Source organism: Leuciscus leuciscus, assembly GCF_965113295.1.
Source record: "Leuciscus leuciscus genome assembly, chromosome: 24".
Lineage (NCBI taxonomy): Eukaryota > Metazoa > Chordata > Actinopteri > Cypriniformes > Leuciscidae > Leuciscus > Leuciscus leuciscus.
The window spans coordinates 25,743,604-25,758,241 of record NC_138723.1 but is presented as its reverse complement, the minus strand read 5'-3'; the positions used below and the strand labels follow the sequence as shown (position 1 = coordinate 25,758,241).

Here is a 14,638-nt window from a genome sequence, read left to right as displayed (position 1 = left end):
ATTATAAAATTTCAGTTTCAGCCCATAATTTTCATTTCGGTGCATCCCTAATCACCACATTGCATCTGCACAAGGCAAGCAGGCGCGCTGCAGGTGGCAATCCGATTGTTAAGTCTGACGTCACGCGTGACGTTTAGCCTTTTCCGGGTCCAAGCGCTCCTCTCGTCCAGAAATAACAATGGTGGAACCTGTAAATTTATTTACGATCACGTCCTTCTTAGTGCGGCACCTTTGGCGGTCAAAAAGGGTTTAAATTCCTTTAACACCAACAGAATGGTTAGTGTAGCTCATCACTCAGGTGGCATAATTAAGGGTAGAGTCCAGGCATCAATGAAAAATAAGATTTACGAGGTTGAAGTGAGTTAGCTCGGGACACGGGACACAGCACTGTGGCATTGTAAAAACACTCAATAATAACCAAAACACTAGCGAAAGCGGTAGGTAGGTAGAGAGGACCTGGACTTTGGACCCGGAAAGAGTATTATCGGAGAGTGGTTACGTCACGACTTAACAACCGAATACCAGACTCTCACATTTCGAGAGTCGGGACAGTTGACGGAATTGTCACTTGAACAATCGTACAGTGCCTCTAAAGGGACGTGGTGGTGCAAAATTTGAGATGGGAGAAAACAATATTTTTCAAATCTTTTGCGTTCGCAAAACGTTTGTGTTCCTCCGAGAAACTTTGCAGACGGTCCCTTCGGACTTGTCTCTCAGCCTCATAGAGATCAATTTATTTTATAAAGCTTGTTTTGAGGAAAATTGTAGATCATTTTCTATGTTACTATGAGTGTAAATATGTGTCATTTGTGTTTTAACAACGTTTAGCTCACAGGTTATTGTTCCGGGAAGTTTGAATCTGTGAATATACTGCCAACTTTACTGAACTCGCTAAACTACCGTTCTCCACTATGTACGTTACCTTTGTAAAAGTAGGGATTTAGCACTTACTAGCATGAAGAACAAATATAGACACAGGCTGTGCATGGAGATCGATATAAGAATCAAACTCTCTTTGATACAAAAACATAGGCCTACCCTGTGTGAGTTCCTGTGTTTAATGTTGATCACATTAAATGAAGATCCACACGATTGCAAATGTGACATTGATTTTATACAACAGTTCAACAAACGAAATATTAGGCTAAGTGATGTTAATTTTCAACACAGTTGTCAGTATTTTTTAGCCTACAACAAAATAATAGCTCCAACGAAAGCCACACCAGAACTGCAGCACACAGCAGTGTTTGTGAACGAATCTGCGGTTTTGAACGAAACATTAGAGTCAATGATTCAATGATTAATTCATAAATACAGCCACTTGCTTCATTTTGAATGAATGACTCGATGAATCATCACCTACTGGCGGTTTTAATTTAATATTTGAAAGCATCACTTCGTTTTTACCATCATTGCATATTTCTATATTGAACATTTATTATGAACATTTATTATTTGAAGCATTATTTATTTTATAAAGGTATTTGTAAAGGTAAAAATGCACTGGAAAAATCGATTTAAGGGGGCAAATATTGTCCCTTACTTAAAAAGGTGAGACTGAAGAGTGTGGGTACGCAGAAGGATGTTAAAAGCCTCTTGGGGTACAACTCTAAAACATATGCGAACCACTGGGACTGGGTTAAGGAATAGAACAAAATAAACATCAACATCAAAGCACAATACACATAGGCCTACCAAGGGAAGAAAGTGGATAGTAAATGTTTGGACTGATCTACCCAACGTTGCTTCCTCTGGTGGAATGTAGTTCTCCAGAGAAGTCGTTTGCTCCAATTTGATCTCAAATTGATTAATTTGTCTTTTATTTACCAACATTCATTGCCCCATTGGACTATTATTTTCTTTTGTTTATTTAAATCCCTAGACATTGCGTTATATTTCTGTAACAGATAATTTTTCCCTTAAAAAATAAGCTTGCAATGCAAACCGTTCGTTTGTATGTTACTCTTTAGTTACGGTCGGGAATGAGCTAGCCGTGACATATATATATATATATATATATATATATATATATATATATAAACACACAAACACACAGACATAGTTGAGAGTGTCTGAGTCAGCTTTCTATGGGGATTTATGGGGTCTTAGCGTCAAATCCTTTAATGATGGTTTAAATTAAGTTTACAGGATGCATTGATACACATCAGTTCATCAACACTACTGCTGCTTTTCAAACTTTCTATTTTATTTTTTATTAACATTACAATAAGAAAACAATGTTTAATTTATTTTATTTTCATTCCACAGGTGCACAGTTAAAATTTCTCACTCCCATGAAGAAATAATAAATGATAACATGATTAATGTATGAAGACTTTCAGTTTGTGGTATAGCTCAGAGATTTCACTGTTTTATTAGGATGTTTAACTTCATTTGACATTAATTTGGATAGATACATTATGGTATTAAAAACAGTTAATCAGAAGTAAACAGTAGGTCACTGACCCATGACTCATCAAAAAAGCAGAAGCTATTGCATCAGTCTGTTATGTGTTGTGTTTTTCACACCTTTAATTAATGGTTCAGTTAAGGATCATCTCAGTATTCAGCAAAGATTTTAACAGCACCCTCCAGGGCACATTTCATAAATAACAAGCCACAACCAGAGTTTTTCAGAGTGTACTATTATTGATTTACTCAGATGCTCATATCATCTAATCATGAGGGGTCACAACCTAATGGTCAAGGCTTTGATCTGCTAACTGAAAGGCTCTTTAATCCCATGAAGAGCAACTGGAATCATATAGCATCTTTGGCCTTATATATCCAGTGGTTCACAATCAATTAATGCCAAGCCCAACATGAGGGCACTTACAAACATCCTTACACATCTCATATCAAGAAAACAATGCAACATGTCCACAATGCTTTGCTTAATGTGATGAATATTACACAACCAGAATCAACAAAATTACAAATTTATCAATGACATCTATTACACCACTTTACTGATTGATTCACCAAAGTTCACATTAAAAAAAATTATGCAACAAACTTGTTAGTGACCAGTGAGCTTTGGCTGTTCATAAATTAATTTGTGTCATTTAAACAAGGTATAGTTTGATTAAAATCTCCTAAATCTCAAATCTCCACTTGAGTGTGACTCCTTCACACATTTTATAAGCTCTTCATAAGTTCTCAGTTGATAGAAATGCCATCATATGTACGCACATACATGAGCGCATTAAGCCTAGCACACACAGCATTGTTTTGGATGTCCGGTAAGTTCCGTTGCAAAATATACGTCACAAAAGCCATTTTATAAATATACTGTATGTTTTTAGGTTTGGTCTATCCTGTGTCATTAAAAATGACAATGTGCATGCTATGTGAACCAGGATTAAATGTATAATTTTCTTTTTTGGGCCAGACAAAAAGAACCAGACTTCAGACTTCACACAGTTATTCAGCCTCATGTCATTCCAAAACTGTAGCCTATGACTTTCTTTCTTCTGTGGAAGGGTGGCCATACATCCGGATTTTAAGCCCCCTGTCCGGCGCAGCCTCAAGCCGGACACTCGTTTGTCCTCCTTTTTGGAGCAGGCCGAAAAAAAAAACCCTGCTCTAGAATCTTTATTGGGACGCAGCAGCATAGCGTCTAATGCCCTAAGACCTCTGGTCAAACAAATGATTGGCTGAAAGCGGTGTGAAATAAATATCTGATATATCATTGTTTAAAAACGTAAACAAGCCTCCACGACGTGGAGTCCACGTGCTGGCTACGTCATATCATAATGTTAACATGCCGAAACGTCAGACCTCATTTAATCCGGAATGGACAAAAGAGCACGAATTTGGCCATGATGACCCTAGAGGTGCTTTTGTCGCCTGAGCTGCTGCAGAGAACTTCTTTGTTAAGAACTGAAATGTGTATTTATTTATTTTTCGAATTCATTATTGGTTTATTTATGAATTCCAGAAATGTTAGGTTCCCTTTCAAGGGAACTCCCGTTGCGTCGAGAAATGACGCTGTGGGAACGCTTTGCGTGATGACGTCTTGAAGCACATGTAAAATCAGTCCAATGGTGTGGCGGCACGTCAGAGGCGGGTGACGTCACGTACCAGGAAACTATAAAAGCCGGCCCAAAACAGAAAACGAAAGCTTTCTGAGTCTTCAGTTGCGCTCTGTGTTGAAATCTGTCCTTGTTATTTGGTGTTGTCTGTCTTTATATATATATATATATTGATTCAGTTATGGCGAGCAAGCAGCAGTATCGAGTGTGTGTCCATCCCTGCCCGCGTTATTTAACGGGAGGTGACACACACACTCTTTGTGTTGTTTGTTTGGGAGAGGAGCATGCCCAGTCAGCACTCGAGGGTGGTGACTGTGAGCATTGCTGTGCGCTTCCATTGCGTACGCTCCGATCCCGTTTGGCTCGGTTCAATCCCGACCACGTTCCCCAGGGCTCGGGTCCCGCCGCGGCTGAGGCTCGGCGGCGATCTCAGACCTGGGGTTCGCAAATGGATCTGTCAGTGGATGTTGAGACGGGCTCTGCCTTATCTCAGCATCAATCTGACAGATCCAGTGCCTCTCATCAGGGTGTGGAAGCACGCATTGCGGTTTCTTCCCCCCCGATAGAGGCACCAATACTGCAACTATCCAGCTCTGAGGAGTTGGATGTTGTGAGTATTGAAGCTGAGTCTGAGGATTCGCCACCTCAGTCTCATGCGTTTGAGGAACTGCTCGATGTTATTACTAGAGCAGTTGACAGACTATCTATTGAGTGGCCAGAGGATAGGCAGGACGTTCGTTCGAAAAGTAAGCTCGACGAACGCTTCCTGCCATCTCGTGCTCAGCCTCAGCGAAGAAGCCACACCGAGGTGTCGAGATCGTGGGGAAAACCGGTTTCATACAGAGTGTATGCACCACAAACATCTCACTATTCATCTATTCAGAAATATAAAGATTATGGTTATGGGGAGATGCCGAAGGTGGAGGAGACGCTTGCGAGCTATCTCTCTCCAACAACGGCATCTTCCCTGAAAGCTCCTTCACTTCCCTCTAAGCCAGTAAAATATACTTCATCTCTGGTTCATAAATCTTATGCAGCCGCTGGTCAAGCAGCAGCCTGTCTGCATACGATGTCCATTATGCAAGCCTATCAGGCAGAATTATTGGGGGATTTAGAGGAGGGCGGGGGAATTGGTCCCGATACAGTGGCTGAACTACGCAGAGCCACAGATTTGTCTCTCAGGGCCACCAAGGAGACCGCTAAATCAATCGGGCGGTCTATGGCAGCCCTGGTGGCCACTGAGAGGCATCTGTGGCTCAACCTGAGTGATATAAAAGAGAAAGAAAAGCACGTTCTCTTAGATGCTCCGGTTTCCACTGTGGGTTTATTTGGCGATGCAGTAAACAGTGCGGTAGCTAAATCTCAGGAAGCTGCTAAACAGGCAGCTGCATTGCAAAAACTCCTCCCCCGCCGTTCTTTCTATGAGGCTGCTGGGCGGGAGCAGCCTCACTCCTCTAAAAAGAGCGCTGAGCACCGTGCCACTCAGAAGCAGAGCGTTTCCTCCCGTGCTCCCCCACAAAAACCTCGGGGACACGGAGGGCGTGCTCAAACCCAGCAGTCTTCGAGGGGTAGAACGGATCTGAGGACCGTTATTACTGCTAAGAAGGCTGCTGGGAAGAAGTCCTGACGTCCGAGGACCCAGGACAAATGAGGGTAGTTCCCCCCGAAGCAGAGCGGTTAACACCTCTTTTTACGGTGCCCGTCTCTCTTCGGTACCCTCAGGGGACCGTTCTGCCAACCCTGCCACCTCTGGTGTTACAGGGCACAGCGGTCTCCGGCGAGCACATATCTCAAGGTCCACCCGGAAACGTAGTGGCCTCGGGATGCCCGCCCCCTCTGAGGAGGGTGCTAGAGCAGTCTGTTCGGTCGTTCCCTGCCGGTTCGCCGTTACAGGGCGTCGAACAGACTACTCAACAGCAACAAAATCCAGAAACCAGTCTCGAGAGGCTGGTACCTCTAGTAGAATCTTTGACAGCGTGGAAGCTACTGTCAAATGTTTCTCGTTGGGTCCTGCAGACCGTGGAAAAAGGGTATCAGATACAATTCAAGAAACGCCCACCTCGGTTTATGGGGGTCCTGCCCACAGTGGTGGGCCCCGAGCAGGTTCTGGTTATGGAACAGGAAGTGAACACTCTGTTAGAGAAAGGGGCCATAGAATATGTACCTCCCTCCAGCAGGGAAACCGGGTTTTACAGCCGGTACTTCATAGTTCCAAAAAAGGACGGGGGATTGCGTCCCATTTTAGATCTTCGAGTTCTGAACGAGTCAGTCATGCAGCTCAAGTTCAAAATGTTAACATTGAGGCAGATCGTGCCACGGATCAGGTCCGAGGACTGGTTTGTCACGATAGACCTCAAGGACGCATATTTCCATCCGTCCGTGTCATTGGAAGTTCCTGAGGTTTGCTTTCGGGGGCAAAGCATACCAATATCGAGTTCTTCCATTCGGCCTGGCTTTATCACCCCGCACTTTCACCAAATGCGTGGATGCAGCTCTGGCGCCTCTGCGCCTCCAGGGTATTCGCATCATGAACTACATCGACGATTGGTTGATTTTAGCTCAGTCGCATCAGTTGGCGGTTCAACATCGAGATGTTGTTCTCGCCCACATGAAAGAGCTGGGGTTACGGCTGAACGCCAAGAAGAGTGTGCTTTCTCCACTTCAGAGGACCACTTTTTTAGGCGTGGTTTGGGATTCTGTGTCGATGCAGGCGCGCCTGTCACCGCCACGGATAGATTCCATCCTTGCAGCTGTGAAAAGTGTAAAGCTAGGCCAGCTACTCACTGTCAAACAGTTCCAGAGACTGTTGGGTCTCATGGCAGCAGCTTCCAACGTGATACCTTTTGGACTGCTACACATGAGGCCCCTGCAGTGGTGGCTCAGGACCAGGGGGTTTTCCCCGCGGGGCAACCCATTTCGCACAATCAAGGTCACGCGGCGATGCCTACGTGCCTTGGTTATGTGGAAGAAGCCTTGGTTCCTGTCCCAGGGCCCAGTGTTGGGAGCTCCTTGTCGTCGCAAACTGCTAACGACGGATGCTTCCCTCACGGGCTGGGGAGCGATCCTGGAGGGTCGCTCGTCTCAAGGTCTGTGGGAAGACCATCATCATTCCTGGCATATCAATCGCCTAGAGATGTTAGCTGTCTTCCGGGCTCTGAGGAGCTTTATCACAGACCTCAGGGGGCACCATGTGTTAGTACATACGGACAACACATCGGTAGTCGCCTATATCAACCACCAAGGGGGTTTGCGTTTGCGCCCGTTATCCAACTTGGCACGCCATATCCTCTTGTGGTCCCAGGGGAAGTTGCTGTCTCTCAGGGCAGCCTACATCCCCGGGGTACAGAATATAGGAGCAGACACTCTGTCGAGGCAGGGGCCGAGGCCCGGGGAATGGAGGCTCCACCCCGAGGTGGTGGAGCTGATATGGAGGGAGTTTGGCCAAGCACAAGTGGATCTGTTTGCGTCTCGAGAGACGTCTCACTGTCCACTTTGGTTCTCCCTCACGCATCCAGCTCCTCTGGGACTATCTCCTTTTGCTCTCAACGAAGGCGGTCGCATTTTCTTACCCTCCTCTCCCTTATCTCCTCTGCTTTGCTCCTCTCGTCTCGTCTAGTCTACTTGTACTTTGAGAGACTCTCTCCGCACTGCTCTCCAAACTAAGAAATTATGGAATTGATCAACTGGTCTCTCAGCGCAATTGACACCATCTTCTCGACGAGAAGCTTGGGTTCGGGGGAACCTGACTGCCCTGCCGGAACGTTTGCAGCTGGCTACACGATGGACGCGTGGGGGAAGTGGCGGGTCGTGTGTCTGGCGGCTCTTTCCGTGGAGGACATTGAAGACATCTACCTATTCGGAACTATGATAACAGGTTTTCTGCTGTTTGGATTAGGCATTGCCCTGGTTTATCGAGGAATTAAGAAGACGGTGACAGCTGTCCAAAACCCCATAAGGCTGCCCGTCATGATTGAAGCAGTGGGCAGAGCTGTCAGCACTCAGACTGTGACTTTGGTGACTTTGAACCAAAATATGGATAACATCTTGGAGAAGCTTACAGCTTTGCAAAGGCAAATGGATCGTTTCGGAGACCAAAATGGACCAGGGGCTGCGTAAATTGGAATGCAGCTACTCGTCCCAAGACCAAACAACCCCAATCTTATCTGCTTTCGGCCCCCCTCAACCAGCACTGGCCTTGGCCGAGGCTGCTGCTGGAACTACAACTCCCCCCGTGGAGCACTGCAGCGTGACGCTCTTGCGTTCCTTCCCCCATCCCCCACAGACACCTGCTGATTGTTGACTCTGTCTGGGACCTGATCAAGGCTGTCTCCATAGCAATTGCTGTGTTTCGCAATGAAATCCTGCGGACTGAGGCTAGATTAGGATGCCAGACGCAGCGGCTCTCCAGGCCTACACATACATGCACTACATATATACAGATATGCAATCACCACCCCATACCCTCATCCCTCGCCTTCGACGCTACATACCACCAGTCTGGCAGGCGGGTCCGACCAGCGCCGAAGAATGGCTGCAGGAACCGGATGGCTGCTTGTCTGTGCTGGGTTACCTCCATCCCCAACTATCCTCCCCTTTTGCAAGTCTTGTGTGTTCATGTTGTGTACTGATTATGTGCCAATGTTGCTGAGGTGTTTTTTACTGTTCCCAAACTGGACTCCTTACAGGAGCGTAGTCTGGGGGTGGCCTTTTTTTTCTCCTCACCTCTCCTCATGTTATGCTGTATTCTTTCCTAAAATGCTCTGTCTTCCTGTCCTGTCTACCCCCTTGTCATATTGTATGTATGTTTGTATGGACAGGTTGATGGCGGAATTTCGCTGGTACTTGTGACTAGTGACCAATAAAGCTATTCATTCATTCATTCATGCTATGGTACAGACGTGGCCGAGGCTACGTCTGTACGCCTTTCCCCCAGTTGCTCTGCTCCCGGGAGTTCTGGAAAGAGTTCGCAGGGACCGGGTCCATCTACTTCTTATAGCCCCGCGCTGGCCGGGCAGAGTATGGTTTCCCGATCTTGTGTCCCTCCTCGACGGGCATCCTCTGGAGTTACCCGTCAGGAGGGACCTTCTGTCCCAGGCAGAGGGCTCGATATTTCACCCTCGGCCAGAACTGTGGAACCTGTGGGCTTGGCCTCTGAGGGGGCCCAGCTCATAGAGTCAGGTCTCTCAACCGAGGTTGTTGAGACCATTCTACAGTCCAGAGCTCCCTCCACGAGGAAACTTTATGCCCTGAAGTGGAGAGTATTCACTTCTTGGTGTAGTGACCGTCGGTTGGACCCAGTCCACTGCCCAATTGGTACAGTGCTGGAGTTCCTGCAGGAACGGTTCACTGCAGGTCTGACCCCGTCCACTTTAAAGGTCTATGTGGCGGCCATAGGTGCTTACCACATTCCTTTGGGTGGAATGTCTGTGGGGAAAGACCCCTTGGTATCTCGTTTCCTTCGTGGCACTTGGAGGCTGAGGCCTGCAGTTCGCTCTAGGGTGCCACCATGGGATTTGTCCTTTGTGCTACAAGGCTTATCCCAGGCCCCCTTTGAGCCCATTGAGGAGGTTCCTGAGAAGTTTCTTACTCTGAAAGCTCTTTTCCTTCTGGCTATTTCTTCTCTCAAGAGAATAGGGGATCTTCAAGCATTGTCGGTGGCTCCGTCATGCTTAGAGTTTGCTCCGGGTATGGTTAAAGCGTTCCTTCATCCGAGACCGGGTTATATCCCCAAGGTCCCCACTAATGTGGTCAGACCTGTTGTTCTGCAGGCCTTCTGTCCTCCTCCCTTTCAAAATGCTGACCAGGAGGCTAATAATTTGCTTTGCCCTGTGCGGGCGTTAGACGCTTACGTCCACAGAGCTGCCCTGTGGCGTAAAAGAGATCAATTATTTGTGTGCTTTGGGTCCCCTAACAAAGGGGGCCCGGTGTCTAAGCAAAGGATGAGCAAGTGGGTGGTCGAGGCTATCTCACTTGCTTATGAGGCGGCTGGGCAGCCTTCTCCTTTGGCTGTCCGGTCGCACTCGACGAGGAGTATGGCGGCCTCTAAGGCCCTTATTTCAGGAGTTTCATTACAGGACGTCTGTGATGCGGCAGGCTGGTCCTCACCGCACACTTTCGTCAGGTTTTACTCTCTGGATCTAGACTCTGCTCCAGGGTCTCATGTTTTGTCTTCCTAGTGCTGCTCTACGGATTTCACACAGGACAGACATTTGTAGCTATGGAGGCGTTGGTATAGACGTTCCCACAGCGTCATTTCTCGACGCAACGGGAGTTCCCTTGAAAGGGAACGCCTCGGTTACGACTGTAACCTCGGTTCCCTGAAGAGGGAACGAGCGTTGCGTCGCCCTGCCATATCTCCTTCATGCCTGTCAGCTCGACTTCAGACTTTTACGAAGCTTTCGTTTTCTGTTTTGGGCCGGCTTTTATAGTTTCCTGGTACGTGACGTCACCCGCCTCTGACGTTCCGCCACACCATTGGACTGATTTTACATGTGCTTCAAGACGTCATCACGCAAAGCGTTCCCACAGCGTCATTTCTCGACGCAACGCTCGTTCCCTCTTCAGGGAACCGAGGTTACAGTTCGTAACCGAGGCGTTTTCTGGCACTGTGCCATATTATTTGTTTATTTATGTATTTCTTTTATTTCCAGAAGTCCAGAAATGTTTTGTTTTCAGGCACTGTGCACTTTGCATTTGTATTGAATAAATACAAATACTGTGAACAAACACTTTTTTGCCTCTTCTGTTAAACATAGGTCTACATCAATATACATCGTAGATCAAATTGTCTGGCAATGAATAGTGTAGGCTACTTCAGAATCACTGTATCATGATACCATCGATATGATGGACAAAACTGTATTGTAGTTGCGAGTAAACCAGAGTGAAATACCTCTTTAAGATATGAATATGAATGTCTAATATTTGGGCAGATTCTAGCCCACATTTTAGGTGACAGATTATTTTATTTTACAAAGTAACAATCAATAAATAGATGGACCCCATCATGATCAAAAGCTTGTCCATCTTAATCTCTGTATAAAAAGTAAGAAAGAAAGAAAGAAAGAAAGAAAGAAAGAAAGAAAGAAAGAAAGAAAAACTAGACTTTTTTTTGTTGTTGTTAAGTTGCAGCATCAGTGTGAGCGGTGGATCATGGGTTGGTCAGTCTGATCCAGACATTGTATAAATTAAAGGACAGTAAGGAGAGCAGAACAAACTCCTAACAGGAGGAGACTCACTCATGGCCTATGAGACAGAGGATCATGAGACTCAATACTGCTTTCCTGCCATCAACTGCGAATGCGCTCTAGATATGAATACAATATCATGTATGTGTTTTTTTCATTCCTGTCAGCATGGACTGTGTTTCTGAACCTGCTGGTGATCATCTCCATCTCTCACTTCAAGAAGCTTCACACTCCAACAAACCTGATTATTCTCTCTCTGGCTGTGGCCGACCTGCTTACTGGACTTATTGTGATACCCATAGAGGCCATCAAGTTGATTGAGAAATGTTGGTACTTTGGAGACACTTTCTGTAAACTGTTTATGATAATTATGGGACTACTTTTATTAGCATCTCTCAGTAATTTAGTTTTAATTGCTGTTGATCGTTATATGGCTGTGTGTCACCCTTTACGGTACCCACAGAAAATAACCATGACTAGAATGATAATTATTGTCTGTTTTTGCTGGCTTTTTTCTTCAACTTATAATATTGCAATTGTAGTAATTATCCCACCCAGAACAGGTGCTTGTTATGGCGAATGTAATATTATGCTTACATTTGAATGCAGAGTAATTGATTTCATATTTTCCTTCCTATTTCCTTGTTCCCTGATCATAACATTACATTTGAGGATATTTTATATTGCACAAAAACAAGTGAAAGTTATAAACTCTCTGATGAAGGGTGGTAAATGTGTAATGGAAGGTTCAATGAGGAGGAAATCTGAGAGTAAAGCAGCTCTCACATTAGGAATCATTGTGGCAATACATCTGGTTTGCTGGATTCCATTCTATATCTTGACTCTAGCTGAAAACACAGCAATCCCACCCACTGTACTGTATTGTCTAATATGGGTCTTGTACATTAACTCTTGTCTGAATCCTCTTATCTATGCATTTTTTTACACCTGGTTTAGAAAATCTGTTAAACACATCTTAACTCTTAGAATATTTCAGCAAGCATCCTCTCGGCTTAATATTTTTACAAATCATCATTCATGATATTTTTACCACAATTTGTGCTTCAAACTGGTGAAGCAATTCTATATAAAGCACACCATATATTGTAATTTTTAGAACTAATTTTAGATAATTTTAATAGATAATCCATAATAAATCTATGTACCAAATAAATACATGTAATTTGTTGAAAATGTAACAAAACAAACCTGTTAATATTTTATCAAATTGTCCGTAATCTTAATTATTCTGCTCATATACTGTACATGACGCTATTCATAATGTATCAACAAATTATAACATATGATGTTTTATTAACAAGGTTCGGGAGGAGCACGTTCAGATAATTAACACAGGTGGAGAGCACTCAGCAATCAATGGTAAGAGGTGCATATATACTCAGCAGTCTCACCTCATTCCATTGACAGTTTTGCAGCATCCCTCCACCACCTCTTCTCCACCCTTCTAGTCCTAAACACTTACATACGGGGGGAGTACTCTGGGTTCGGGCCGAACTCCGAGCTCGGAGCCCTCCCTCCGGACAGCACGCCAAATACGCATTAAACTTTACCCTTCAAATTATATGTAAGTGTGAACTCGTGAAACATGTATATGTGCATTTCTAATAAGGTTCAAATCATTAAACAGTATATAAAAAAAAAATTTTTGTAGGTATTACAATTTGTTACTTCACGTTACTCGACATTAGGGCTGCACAATTAATCGAAATTAAACCGGAATGTTTTCCGGTTTAACGCTCATGCACTCGATCAATGGAAAAGCAAAGTCTGCTCAAATAACATGCTGACACGAGATTACTCTGGACTTGTTTAATTGACATAATTAGTGACAAATTAGTGGACTGCTGCATGTAAGGTATACCTCATGCAAGATGGCGCCACTGTTTTTGGCATGCCGTCAACTACTTGGCTTGTTTGTGAATTTTTCATGTTGATGTGCTTCATTTGTGTTTTGAGTCAAGGAGTTCTATCACTGCTAATGTATGATCGACAAGCACTTTTGAACATTTAAGACACAGTTAAACTCCAAAACGGAGCCCAGCTAGGATTATATTATACTTCCCTGCACTTACTTGCATCCATACCAGCATATCTTCGCTGTGTGCCGTTTGCTCTGCCTAGGCAGAGGCGGCGGAGGCAATGTGGAAAACAGGGCAGTATGGCTTCCAAAGTCAAATTGATTGCGGGGGCTCAGTGGGAGCTAAAACGTTTTATTCGAGAATCTGCTAGCATTCGTTGGAACCATCGTACCGGTGGAATATTCCTGTCGTCCCAGATTCCTGTCGTCCCACAAAAACAAAAAAAACAACAGCCCAGCAATAAGCAGACATGAACAAGGGTGAAGAGTGAACACACACCTGTGTGTGTGATCATGTTGATCATGTTCATTCAACATTGCATTAATGCTTTAGTACTAGGCCTTTATTTATGTGTGGACATTTTCAGATTTATGCTGGAATTGATTTTATTTGCCAATTTCTATAAAAATGCTCTCTCTTGCAGTCAAGCCTTGGTGGGGACCTGTAGCACAGTCTCACGGGCTCTTGTCCACGTGCGGTGACACCTCTGGATGAAGGCGTGGGCGGAGGGGACCGCGACTTCGGATTCCAGGCTGGGAAAAACTGGTGGCTGGTAACCTAAGCTACACTCAAACGGAGATAGGCCCGTGGATGACACTGGTAACGAGTTATGTGCGTACTCAACCATTGAGAGCTGCTGACTCCAGGAGGAAGGATTCTTGGATACCAAACATCGCAACATTCTTTCCAAATCCCGGTTGGCTCTCTCGGTTTGGCCATTGCTCTGGGGATGAAACTCAGAGGACAGACCGACAGTCGCTCCCAGTAATCTACAAAATTCTCGCCAAATTTGGACACAAATTGGGGACCCCTGTCAGAGACCACGTCTATCGGGAGGCCATGTAAATGAAAAATGTGGTCAACCACAGCCACCGCTGTCTCCTTGGCAGAGGGTAATTTAGGCAAGGGAATAAAATGAGCCGCCTTCGAGAACCGGTCCACTACGGTCAAAACGACCGTCTTGTCCTGGGAGGGCGGGAGGGCGGTGATAAAATCTAGCGCAATGTGGGACCAGGGTCTCGAAGGGACAGACAGCAGTTGGAGTAACCCATCTGGGGGTCGATTAGAAGTCTTACCAGTGGCACAAACCGAGCAAGCCAAGACAAAACTGCAAATGTCACGAGCCATTAATGGCCACCAGAATTGTTGGCTGATAAAAAATTTGGTGCGATTAACTCCTGGATGACAAGCTACGTTAGAACAATGTCCCCACTGAATAACGTCAGACCGTAATCCCTCCGGTACAAATAATCGGTTCGGTGGGCCACCAGGCGGAGGCGTTACCCCTTCTAAGGCAGTCTTGACCTTCGACTCGAAC

The 14,638-nt window shown here is 45.2% G+C and overlaps 1 long non-coding RNA gene and 1 pseudogene across 2 annotated transcripts in view; both read left to right on the top strand.

Annotated features, from left to right (window-relative positions):
• The window catches only part of LOC309489274, a 45,229-nt gene that overhangs the window by 7,897 nt on the left and 22,694 nt on the right, over window positions 1-14,638 (top strand). The window lies entirely within an intron of this gene.
• On the top strand, window positions 11,242-13,221 carry LOC309488875 (trace amine-associated receptor 13c-like; annotated as a pseudogene). Its single transcript has 2 exons — window positions 11,242-12,135; window positions 13,199-13,221. The product of its transcript is annotated as a trace amine-associated receptor 13c-like (transcript).